Below are 13,744 nucleotides of genomic sequence, written 5' to 3'. Positions count from 1 at the left end.
CCAATATATTTTCCCTAAACCATCTTACAAAATGTTGTAATAGAAAAACAAGAAGATTTGAGAGTAAAGGTGGATCAAACTGTAGTGTAAACATTCTTCCAAATCTTATTCCATTTGTCTTGTGATAAAGGAACTGACAGTATTAATTTCAAAAGACACCTTTGGTTTATTAAGGGGCATAGATGCTTAAAACATGTGAAACTATGATGTAATGACTTGTTAGCTTTCAAGAATGTCATAGATGGAAAATTTTTGGAAATCTACACAATTTACTTTTCATGTGTTGCTAGTAATAAATACTGGTTGTCACTCCAAATCCATAGCTTTTCTAGCATTTTCTACTGGTTTCAGAAGCCAATTATTTTTCTCCATATGATACGTCTCCTAAGTAAGAAGTGGAAAAGTATAACTGAAATCCCTTCTGCTAAGCAAAAAAGTAATGTTATCTATTATTATAAGAGGAATGGATATCACCTTCCACCATTTAAACAGGTTCCTTATATTTGTTTCAAGGAAAAGTTTAAATTTCATGGGATTCTATTAGCTTCATTTCCTTTGTTTGATATTAGGCTTGTTTTTGCCCTCCAGCAAGCTTATAGTATTAATGTACAGTATAGATATGGAATTCGGACATATTTTGTCAGTGACTATCAGCCTGTCTGTCAAACAGAGACTTGTATGTGTGGAAATACGTTAGCCTGACAAGCCAGAGTTTGCTGCCAGGGAACAAATGCTATTTTGCTGCAGGTGATTTACATTAAAATCTGTCTGGAGATAATACAGTGAAAAACCCTCATGATAAGGCATCTAGGTGGTAAGCGTTGTATCTGAGATACACATAACTTCATATCCAGTATTTTAAGCAGTGACTGAAGGATTTTCTTGACAATGTCAAAACTGAAATAAATGTAAAGAAGCAAGTTATTTAATAATTAATTTGGTAAAAAGATCGGCTACCTCAGCTGTATATCTGGATCAAAACTGCTAGATTTGAGGATAGGGGATATTGTTTTGATAACTGCATTTGGGTTGGTCCCTTATGAAGATCAGAACTGCATGAAAAGCTCATAGAGATTAGGAGTTCAATGGTTGAAAGTTGTCAGGTCTCAGTTTGCATCATCAGAGCTGGGCACATCTCCAATTTTATAACTATGCGTTAGGATGGTCCAAATGATCCAAATTCTATTCCACTTCTAAGTGACACTTAGAAAGCTCTTAGGATCCATACAGAAGTTGCTTTTTTCACCATTTAAAGTGCATTATTGCCGTGACTTGACAGCAGTGCATGGGTTTACAGCACTTTAAAAATGGGTACAGTGCTTTAAATTAACCTGTCTTCAATGAGGTATTAAATGAGGTATTAGCAACCAACAGCGCTTTAAACAAATTATGAATGCTGGTCAAATTTCTGACTGATGGAGAAGCCTTAGGAGCTGCAGAGAACCCCCTGCCTCCTAGCCTCGAAAGTGCAGGGAGGCTCAGAGCCTCTCCCCCCACCGCCCGCCCAGACCAAACACTGCACTTCTGTCATGTTTAAGAGCACTTTAACTTTATAGTGTTATACAAAGTGCTCTAAATTACAGTGCTGTAAAATATGCACAAAGCACTTTTGTACACAGCCTTTGGCATCTAAATCATTAAATATGATCTGATTGCATTCCATACAGCAGCCTTCAAATCACTAAGTTGCCCAAATACCTTTTGAATCTTCATTTTGACCTGGAAAAATCCCTAGGTGCTACAGTTACACCACTGCACATGCTCAGAAATGTGTCAGTGTAATCTCCACTGTCTAGTTCCATCAGAGAAGCACAAACTCCCTGCAAATCCCCAGTTCCTTAGACAGAAAAAACCCCACACTGGGCACATCTACATGAGACGCTACTGTGCAGTGGTCACTGCACATTTATTTAGTACTTGTATAAGGAAATATTAAATAAATGTGCAATAACCAAGGTTACTGCACATTATCACTGGTGAACACCTTTTTGTGACATTACTGCCTAACGCTACTGCACAGTAGTGTCTTGGCACAGTTTTCGCCACGAGATGCTAATGCGCAGTCAGCGTCTCATGTAGCTGTATCCACTGAGGGACTGTTTTAGGAGGAAGACATACCTACCTTTTGTTCAATAGTGTAGTGGGCAGGGTACCAACTAGAAAATGAGTCAGTTGGATCGTAGACCCATCTTGGACACCAAGAAAGTTTCCTCATTGAGCTAGAGAGCCAGGCTGCCTCTTATATGGACTCCCTCTTGTCCCATTGATTTTTGCATTTCTTTCTACCCAGTAGCTAAACTACAACAGGTTCTGTATCTTACCCTAATGTCAATCATACTATTGGTCAAATTGATGCACTAGCTGAGGTAGACATCTTCCCTCTGAATAAACTGGATCCCAACAAAGGATCTCCCTTTTGAGGAAAGTGAAGTGAGTTTGACCCTGACATGATAAAAGTGAATAAGGGAGCCCCTTTGAAAGGGTGGTAGAGCCACATGTCTCCCTGGGAGAAAGTTGCATGAGGTTGACCCTAGTCAGAATAGAACTCCACATCTGCCTATGTGGAATAGGATGTACTCCTGGAGAAAGACATGCAGTCTGGGTGGGGGCTAGCTGAGGCAGAATTAAACATCTTAGAGGCAGAATGCATCTGGGCCAGAACTTCTAAAGTAATATTTCAACAAATGATATATACAGATGACCACAAATATAGTTGATGTCCCTAGTATTCATACACCTATAATGTGGTCCTGTTAGTAATGTCATTTTGGGTACACTGTAACTGAAACAATAAAAATGTAATTGGGCTAATGAAGGAAGCGCATCATATAGAGTGTTCATGACTATGAACAATAACAATAAATAATAGCAGTATTGACTTTACTGATTTGTTTTTAGCCTTTATGTATTCATAAACATCTTATTTGCATTCCACCTGGATATAAAGTCTTCACAAATATGTAGTGGATTGCAATTGGGCAAGTATTAAAATATTCAAAATAATCTGAATGAGCAGTACAAACATGTTTGAAGTATCAACATTATAATGTTAAAATATTATTTTATTGCAATGTAATATGATGGAATGTACTTAAATGTACTTGACCCCAGCATCCTTTCCTGCCCATGGCAGGGGGTCAGACTAGATGATCTGCTCAGGTCCCTTCTGACCCTACCATCTATGAAACTATAAAACAGGCCATGCTTTGACAATGGAATTTCTATTCCTTTTGCTTGTTATGTTTTGCTTGTCTATTCCTTTTATGTTATGTTTTGTGAAAGCATTCAGCATGGGAGAACTATTTTCCATATTTCAGCACATCTGTATCAATAAATCAGTTCTGATTTTTAGCCTAAGATTCTTGGGTACTTTTATCTAAAGATAAGCCTTTATCTTTATCTTAGTTCCTTCATGCAGGAGTTTTAGATTAATCAGATGACCATTTTTCAAGGTCTTCAATGAAATGTTAAAGCCTACATTTTAATCTAGCATCTATTTCTAAATAAAATCTAATAAAATGAGTCTGAGGAAAAACTTGATCTATTATTCTATGGCAGTGTTACCATGGCAATTCTTCTGTTTCTTAGAAGAGCACAGCAGAGAAACCAAATATATAGATCTTCTAGGGGACCTTTCTCTTATGCTAGGCAATAAAAGTAATGCCTGTTGCATATTACCAAATCTGTCCATGATAATTGGATGCTCATTAAATCACTGGGGTAGCAGAACAACAAGAGATAAATGACAGTTGGTGAATGCTATGTCAAAGCTTGATACAGCAAAGAAAAATAAGAAAAGCACTTAAAAAATGTTTAAGTCTAAAAATATTTAACTAAAAATTGGTCCGTGAACAGCTGTAGTCAGTGGGAATTGCAACATTTTAAAAGAGAGTAAAATTTAGCCCCACATGTTACTGTCTCTTACCTACATTTTTAAAAAGTTAATTCCCTCAATCCAGTGACTGATGTATCTATAGTTTTCCAAACTGGCTTGATGTTAATATATATAGATGAATGTATCTTATTGGTTCTTTTGCCTGATACAAGATAGCCAGCGTACTTTTCCTACCTAGGAAAAACTCTTGAGATGTGTGTGTGTGTGTGAAACAGAGGGTGAAAAGACAGGATATCAGAGACATGGGTTGAGTATGGAGTCATCTGCTCCAGTGGCTGGGTAAAAGTATTATTTAATTTACCCAGCATAGGCTCAGGGGTGACTTGGTGACTACCTACAAGTACACAAAGGGTGTCCATCAGGAACTGGGAGAATGTCTGTTCACTAGGGCACCCCAAGGGAAGATAAATTCCAATGGTCACAAACTCCTGGAAGACCGTTTTAGCCTGCACATAAGGAAAAACTTCTTTACTGTCTGAGTCCCCAGGGCCTGGAAAAACTTCCCCCAGAGGTGGTACAAGCACCTACTCTGGACACTTTCAAGAAACACTTGGATGCCTATCTTGCTGGGATCATTTGACCCCAGCTAACTTCCTGACCCTTGGGCAGGGGGTTGGACCCAATGATCTTGCAAGGTCCCTAATGTCTATGAAATCTATGAAATTCACATTTGACTAAATGACCTTCTCCAGCCAACCATCAGCCATTAGGATTGGCAACTGCTCCTTTTCTTACCCACCTTCGTCCCCAGTTCTCTTTTTATGAAAAACTACAGGAATAAACAAACCTTACAGCAAGTCTTGAGTTCAGTAATTAAGGCTCTCTGACCAAAGGCAGGAAGCAAATCCGAGTGCTCAGTGTATCTTGCCAAAAGTATCCTGGAACCTGATACAGACTTTGTCACTGTGGCTGTGTCTATGTGAGTGGCAGACTGTGCAGCTGTTACTGTGCAGTAACTAGTGTTACTATGCAGTAGCATCCCCACATGCTTTATTTCAGATGTTACTGCACAGTAGCAATAAGCTACTGCATAATGAGTTACTGCATCTCCTCATGTAGACACACCCTGTATAGCAGGGGTCGGCAAAATGTGGCCCGTGGGCCAGATGCGGCCCACCAGGCCATTCAATCCGGCCTGTGGGACCCCTAAAAAATTTAGAAAATTAATATTTATCTGCTCCTGGATGCCTGTCATGCAGCCCTCAAAGGCTTGCCAAAACTCAGTAAGTGGCCCTCCACCCAAAATAATTGCCCGCCCCTGCTGTATATGGTACCTAAAAGCATGAACTTAGCCTCATCTGGATTTAGCCCAAGAAAGCTCTGTCCCCTCCATCACATAAAAAATAAAGAAACCCACACTAGAGGTGATAAAACAGATTACCTAAGCAACCTTTAATTTTCAGATGGAAGAGAGAAGGGGGAAAGATTGGGAGTTGAAGAGCTATTGCTTTAACAATGAAACAAGCTAATTTTAGATAATTGTTATAATTAATTTGGATTTTTTTTAGTTTGAAAGTCCAAGAAAACTTTATAGAAGCATAGACAAGGCAAATAGAAGGAGCTTCTTTCTTCTTCATCACAGCAGCCAAATTATATCCCTCTCTCTCTACTTTCAGGTTATTAACTGAAAAATATTATGGGCAAATGGAAGGATCCATGATGATTTGGGGAACTTAGCAGTGACACTTCAAAATTCTTCTTATTTTACCTGCCTCCCAAACCAGTACGTTGGGTCATTAGAATTGAATGGCCACCTAGGTTCAATGTGCCCAAGAGAGAAAATTTGATCCAATCACTGCAAGAGACTGATATTTGGAGAGTGAAAAATACCCAAATACAGGTCAAAGAAACCAAAGTGTTGATACTGACCTTTAAAACCACAGGTTAGCCCTTTCCTACAGAGTTAATCCAACCTAACCCAGCATAAGTGATGCATCCCCACAACAAAATCCCCATGCCACACCCATGTAACCGCATAAATGTACTAGCCCATATGCTGGAAATTAAAATGGGTTGCTTTATAAATTCATCAGCAGAGAGTGCTCTCTCTACAATGCCTAGCACAGAGCTGCTGTCTGTGGTACTGACATTAACAATGCTTCATGTAAATAACTTGCAAGTGAAGTAACTCATTATTAATGCAGACAGTTCTGAAGGTGAAAGCAAACATCATTTGGCAGCAGAACTTTTAATGAGAATGTCATTAAGGAACACAGTCTTCAAACCACAAAGTGATTCATAATGCACAAGACTGACTTCTCTGCCTCTCCATTTCTTTCCTGTATGCTAAACATGAAAGTCTAATTTTGGGTCCATTTTCTCAAATTATAGGTTTTACTCAGATAACATCACAGCTGGTGTAAGCTTCTGGCAAATCAGTGGCACAGAAGAAGAATTTCTTAGATGGCATCTGTGTTTCAATTCTGTGGTATTGCAGTTTTTAAAAAAGGCAAATGTACAATGCAGAAGGAAGGCTAGATAGGGTAGCACGTCAACACATGCCCCACATGGAGCAGTTTTTACTGCACCATCATTTAGTATTTGCTTTAGGAAGCACTAAATGATGGTGCACAGTTATTTTTAGCATCTACATCACTGTAGTGAAGCGCTATAGTTGAGGTAGCTCGTTGCTATGGTGATGTAGTGTTGGCATCACAGCTTGGGCCTGCCAACACTATGTTGCCAATGGAAAGAGCTACATCACCATAGTGCATCACTACAGTAATATAGCATCACATGTAGACATGCCCAGGAAGGTATAAGCCAGGTAAATTGTGAATAGCTGTCATAGGATGGGGTCCTCAGGGATGGCTGTGATACCCCTAGGTCCCCTTGATTGTGCCAATCCTGCCCAATGGGCACCCTCTTTCTTTCCTGCCATGTCTTGTTGGTGATTATTATGAACAGGGAGGCTGCCCTTGAGTTTATGTCGGGCAGAGTCCTGATGGCCCCTGCTGAATCCTATGGGTTCTCTGACCCCTTTTCAGTCCCACTACAAAAAATGGATGCCTCTCAGGACACCCTTAGCTTCATGGGCTAGATGCATGGTTCCAAACTGCTCCTTTACCATGCCCAAGCCTCCCAGATGGCATTCACTCATTGTCCCTCCAACGCCTTAATTTAGCTTGGACATTGGTCATCACTAGGCTCTCCACAGCCCTGTCTCTCTCTCGGCACCCCTTGGCACTGGGCTATCTGCAACCCTGTCTCTCTCTCTCTCAGTGCCCCTTGGCGCTGGGCTCTCTGCAGCCCTGTTTCTCTCAGCACCCCTTGGCACTGGGGTCTGCTCACCCCCAATACGGCACCCACTCTGGCGCTGGGGTCCCCACACTGTAGTGGGCCCCCAATGAGGCCACCTCCTTCACCTATATCCTCAGCTTGATCCTCCGGATTTATAAGATGGCAACCAAAATATGAGCCCCTGGGCTATAACATAACACAAAAAGTTCAGGATGTGCTCTGCCCCTTTAAAAGAGTCAAACTTCTTCCCTGGCACTAAGTGCCTAGTAGTCAAGGGTACTTGGTGAGCTCCTGGATCCCCATTAGCACTAAGTGCAGCATACCAGGCAGCTGCAGTGTCTCTGGGCAATTCCTCCCTGGAAGCTCCTTCCCCTTTGGCTGCTGGCAGGGAACTCAGCCCTGGGGTTTATATGGGCCCAGAGTCCTACCTCTTCTGGTCAGCTGACTGGCTGCAAGGGCAAGCTAATTTCCTCCTTAGGCTGGCTGCCACAGTAGCCTGCACTTGTGGGGTTCCTGCCTAACTGTTCTCTCAAGGCAGTTTCTGCCCTTAAAGGAGCAGGCACCTTAGTGCCCTATGACAATAGCACTGGACAACTAACAGCATCTACAGTTAATAACCTGCTTTCTCAATGCAAAATAGACAGATTGCCCCACCCCACCCCATAGCTAGAGATTCTGTCATGACTTAGAAATTTTTCTGTATAAAGGAAGGGTGCACAGGAGAAAATGCTGGAACTAGTGTTAGGACCACCTTTGCAGTAAGGATAATAGCATCAAGTTTGTACCAGTCAAGGGAACCTCAGAAAGGAACGTGGAGCAGGGGACAGGATGAGAGCATCAAGCTTTCATACCAAGGGCTGTTGGAGTTGTTTAATTCAGTGACCATCAAAGGACAAATGTGGCTGACCTGGGAGAAGGAGAGATGCTCTGTGTTCCTGAAGACAAAACACAAACTTCAGGAGAAGGTTCATAGATTCATAGATTATTAGGGGCTGGAAGGGACCTTGCAGATCTTCAGGTCCAGACCCCCCGCTCTAGCCAGGAAGACAACTGGGCTTAGGTGACCCCAGCAAGGTGTCTGTCCAGTCTTCTCTTGAAAACCTCCAGGGTAGGTGACTGTACCACCTCTGGAGAGAGTTTATTCCACAGTCTGGACAATCTGACTGTGAAGGAGTTTGTCCTGGTATTTACCCTTAAGCGGCCTTCCAGGAGTTTGTATCCATTGGTCCTGGTCTTCCCCAGGGGTACCCTAGTGAACAGTTGTTCACCGAGCTCCTGATGCACTCCTCTGATATAGGAGTAAGCTGTTACCAAGTCCCCTCTCAATCTTTTCTTCTTTAGGCTAAGATGCCCAGGTTCCTCAACCTTTACTCATATGGCTTGCCTTACAAGTCCCTGTTCATATGTGTAGCTCTTCTCTGGACCCTCTCAAGCTCTTCCACATCCACAAACTGAGGTGAAAAGGTAAAAAGGATGATGGAGGCATATGGAGAGGTTTCCATAGAAGAAGAGAACTTTTCAGCTTAGAAAAAGACTGGGAGAATGAGGGAGAGAGCAATAGAGGTCTACAAAATCATGGATAGAGTAGAGAAAGTAACTAGGTATGTACTACTTACTGGGTGCATCTACATGAGATGCTAAGTGTGCAGCAGACTAACTCTACTGTATATTAGTGTGTCATGGCAAAAGCCCTACAAATGCACTGTAGAATTAGTCTACGACACATTAGCATCACTAAAGTTGGGCATTAAACTTAATGCACAATAATTATGGTGCATTAATACACATGTAGATGTGCCCAGTGTGTCTCTGTATATCAGAGCTGTAGGACTTCATGGAATCATTAGGTAGCAGGTTTTAAACAAGCAAAAGGAAGTTCTTTTTTTCACACTGTGCAGTGAATGTGTGGAACTCATTGCTAAAGGATGTTGTGGGGGCTGATAATTTAACTAGGGTCAAAAGGGGTTTAAACAAGTTCATGAAGAACAGATCCATCAGTGGACAGTCAACATGATAGCTACAGATTCAACTTCCAAATTAGGACTTGCTAACCTATTGAATTATGGAAGCTGCAATAGAAAAAGCATAGGGGACATACCATCCTGGATGAGCCCTGCTTACATACTCTTTCCGCTTAGTATCCACATTCTGCCACTGCGGCACATAGGATACTAGGAATTTCTTATTTTCTTATATGTTCTGAAGAATATGTATATTCTTATACATTCACCTAAACCCAAAGAATGTACAAAGTGATAAAGAAACTGACACAGGGAAAAGAATATGGGTTGTATTATTTTGTCTAGGTCTATGTATTGCTCAAGTTATTTGAGAGTTTTATAAAAATCATGTGAAAAATATAAGTGAATTACATGCTGCCATTATCATATGCCTCTCATGACCCCGTAGTTCCCACACACTTGGAGTTCTGGCGAGTCACGGGTTAAGGTGGAGAAGCCTGAGCCATAGCACAGAGGGATCTCAGAAGGAAAGTGCTAGAGAAAGGACCTACACTTCAGATGAGTGCCTAGGAGCCCCAGGCAGAGATGGTTCCTGGACTCTGTTTAGACAAAGAGGGCACGTCTATACATTTCCCTACAGTGATACTCTTACTGCACCACTATTACTTCCTTTTGCAAGTACTAAAGCATGGCACAGTGACTGCCCATACTGCACCATACATGCAGCACACAGTTATTTTTAGCAGCTACTTCACTATAGTGGTACACTATAACAGTGGACTGCACCACTATGGTGAAGTAGCTGCTGGTCATGTGTAGACACCTGTGGATGCTATGTGACCATAGCACATTGTTACGGCAACGTAGCATCATGTGTAGATGCACCGAGAGAAGCCTAAGGACATAGGTCTAGGGGATTGGGAGTCAACACAGCAGCTTGGTATATGGCTAGCCTGAGAGTGATGGGGTATCACAATCAGGTTTAGGTTATGCAGAGCGATGGGTACAACAAGGTTAGCATCTGGGGTCTGGGTCAGAATTCAAGTCTGAAAAAGCAAGGCCAAGATCAAGAGCAATAGACCCATGTGGGGATCAGGGAGCTAGAGATATGGCAGACATCAAGCAAAAACAAGAGGTAAAGCTGGGCTCAAGCAGAGCACTTCAAGGTCTTAGTCAGACATGCTGAGCAGATACTTGCTCACAATCTGCTCAGCTCTTTTGTGGGAAACTTTGAGGAAAGGGTGCAATCATGCAGAGGGAAGGTTTCCTGAAGGGTGTGGCACAACTTGGTTTGCTCATCCTGAGGGCAGGGATATTTTTGTACATAGCAGAGAGAAGCTTGGGGTCGATGAAAGGCAGCCAAGTGAAATTCTGGCTGTTACAACAGTTTGTTTCATTTGAACAGTTGAAACTGTAAATTTTTCCATGTTCTCCCATGGTTACAAAAAACCTGAACTAGTTACTTTTAAAGCAAATGAACCTTCAATTTGAGCAGTACAATATATCTACACAAAAAACTTGTAGCACCATGCTGTGTTGTTCTGCCTTTTGAACTGGAATGAGGGTAACTATGTCTATGGACCACTGCAAGTGGGCTAATTAGTACTGCACAGTGACAGTACTAATGACAAGCATCCATGCTAATTAGGCTTTCTGCAGCACAGTGAGAACACAGCTACGTTGCTTCCAGTTCAGGAGGCAACCGACACAAGGAAGTATGACATACTTGAAGGCACAGCACCTAATCCGGTACCAGTAAGTTTGCCATGAGGACGTGACTTTAGTTTCACCATATTACAGCAATAAATAAAAACTATTCCCACTTTATGGAAAAGGAATCTGAAACGTGAAGAAATTAAGTGATTTTTCCCAAGTCATTTATCAAGTCTGTGGCAGAAACAGTATATGGCTCTCTAACTTCCAATTCTGTGCTTTAATCAAATTTCCTATTCAATATTTATACCATAGTTTCTTTTGTTTCTGTAACTGAACAGAAGGAGGAAGAAAACCTGTGGGACTCAGCAACACAGAGGACCTGGAAAGAAAAGCTCGGGTCAGAGAGACAGAGCTTTGTTTGCACCCTAAGGAATATCCAAGTATGCAAAAATATTCAGAATCACACCATATATTGCTAGCATGTCAGTAAATCTTTTTTTTCTTCAAAACACCACATTTCAGCATTTGACATGTTTAGCTAAGTTACAAACCCTTGAGAAGTAGAAAAATTCTAATAAATATTTAATGATATAAAATGCACCAGGAAGAGCATTGCAATATTTCTATTTGCTGTGTTTGGAGAAACAAAGTGCAGAGATAGATTAATCCAATAATGGGGTTTTTTTGTTGTGTTTTGTTTTAGTTTTATAAGCATGGAGTCTTGCTTCCCCTAAATCAACACAGTTTGCTTTTAGATTCAGTCCAGATGCAAAAATGTAAAGCTGAAACATCTCATTGCATATAAGGAAATAAGGGAGGAAAAAAAGATGTGAATGCAGTAGAAGAGAAGGGAGGCAGAACAGGAAACCTGTAAATGTGTTCATGAATTGTATCTGAAAACCCGAGAATAATGAGGAAAGTAAAAAAAAAAAAAATCTATTATGTGTAGTATTGTCATGGATGAGCTACTTGTATAGTATTGTCAATCTCCAAGCACAAATAGCTCATCCATGAAATAAGACATAGGTGTATTTTCTCAATAGCCAAAAGAAGGGGAGGAATGTTGAAATATTATAGTGCTTATCATTAGGAAGCCTTGGAGCACTACACAGAATAGCTGTGAATCATTATCCCAATTTCACAGGTGGGGAAACTTAGGCCTTGATTGCAATGACAGAGTTGCCCTGAGATAAGGAACCTCTAGACAAAAGTCTGGAGGTCAATTCCTCCATCTGCACACAAAGAGATGTCCTGGGAAGAAATCATACTAGATTGGAACGGGTATATATATATATATTTTTAGGACAGAGCATATTTACCTCAGCTCAAGAGGTTCTGAGATGCAGTGCAAATGAATATTTCAACTAATATCCTACATCAACATTATACATTTATGTGGCTTTAAGTGCTTGTATGTATGTGTTGGAATGTGAGTGTAGGGGGGTAAAGTGACTTGCTCAAGGTCATCTAGAAGGCTAGTGGCATAATCAGGAATAGAACTCAGGTCTTTTGCATTCCAGTACTATGCTCTAGTCACTAGATTAGTTTCTGCTTACAAGAGAGAGTATTTTGAAAGGTATCTATAATCTTAGCTATTGTTGACAAGGGTTCAGTGAAGCTTGGGATAAAGGAAAAGGCACAACATGCACACTGAAGAACGCTCATTTGTGTTCCTAAATTGCTTTACATGTGAGGAAGTAACTCTTCCAAACTGAAAACAAGGAGCATGAAAAAGGCAAAATATTTCTGGAGAGATACTATCTAGAGATGCACTCAAAAGATTAAAATGCATGTTAAACTCCTCCAATATCAGGAAGTTTTGGAACAAGGATTTTAGTTTGGCCCACTAGAAAAATAGAGGCCATTTTCCAAGACCAAGATAAAAATATAAACTTCTTACTTTATTTGAAACTTTTCTGAATAACTGGTAACTTACTTTGAAGGATTCTCACTTGTACAGAATGACTGAAACTACATTTGTAGCAGATAAAAATCAAGGACTGCAGTGATTTTGTGTGTTTTGGAATTCCCCTGCTATTAAAGGCAGAAAATCCTAAATTCTCCTAATGTAAAACACACAATACATTTTGTTTGTTGCTTCTTTTTTGTTGTAGCTTCCTAATGGTTATTTATACATTCTACCAAAAAAGGACATTTTTTAAAAATTTTCCTGCCAATTCATGAAAATACTAGAAACAAGAAGTGAATGAAGATCCTTACTGGTTCTTTGTACAACAGCAGCAAAGTTTAGACCCTGGTTTACTTACTAGAAATCTGCAGAAACTAGAGGAAGAAAAGATGAAAACAGAAATAGAAAAATCAGAAGTATTAACAAAATGTTACGTTTCTTTATTACAGGTGTGCACAGGGAAAAGTTATGCAGTAAGGGTTCATTATATAAAAAAGGACAGTAATGATGAACAGTTATAAAAGTCTGGGAACTACACTTACATTTCAATACATATGCACAAGATATCATAGTGTGTATTCCGAAACCTGCCTTTGAACATCTTTCCTTCCATTTCTATACTTCTAAATGTGCTGGTATCTCTAAAAAGGGACAATGCTGTAAAGGATATTTGTGACATTTGTAAACCAAAGGCCAGATTTTTGGCTTTGCCATTACCTGCTGGGACTGTACATAGTCTTAAAGCTGCCATAGAATGGAAGCTGAACGTTCCCTCACCATAGGGGAATTTTTGACTGCTGTGAACCATAGCATGGGGGTATGTCAGGACCAATTGCAAATGGAAGGGAAGAGACCTGCGAGTGATACATTCCTGCAATTGCCAGGTAGCAAAATTGTCTGGGACTGTCCCACTAGCTGTAAACTAGAGCGGTGGTTTGTGCACATGGAAGAACTTTACTTAGAACGACCTTTCCTTTACTGAATTCATGATTTATGTAAGGATCAAGCCTAAAGTTAATGTATGTTGATTTCATAGATTTCATAGATATTAGGGCTGGAAGGGACCTTGGAAGATCATTGAGT

At 40.6% G+C, this 13,744-nt stretch overlaps 1 protein-coding gene across 1 annotated transcript in view; it reads right to left on the bottom strand.

Moving 5' to 3' along the window:
- RAB3C (RAB3C, member RAS oncogene family) overlaps window positions 1-13,744 on the bottom strand; it is a 249,349-nt gene that overhangs the window by 129,713 nt on the left and 105,892 nt on the right. The gene's annotated exons all lie outside the window — the stretch shown is intronic.

The sequence above is a fragment of the Crocodylus porosus genome, unplaced genomic scaffold (assembly GCF_001723895.1).
Source record: "Crocodylus porosus isolate Cpor-Errol unplaced genomic scaffold, CroPor_comp1, whole genome shotgun sequence".
Classification (NCBI taxonomy): Eukaryota; Metazoa; Chordata; order Crocodylia; family Crocodylidae; genus Crocodylus; species Crocodylus porosus.
This window is presented reverse-complemented; position numbering and strand designations above follow the sequence as displayed.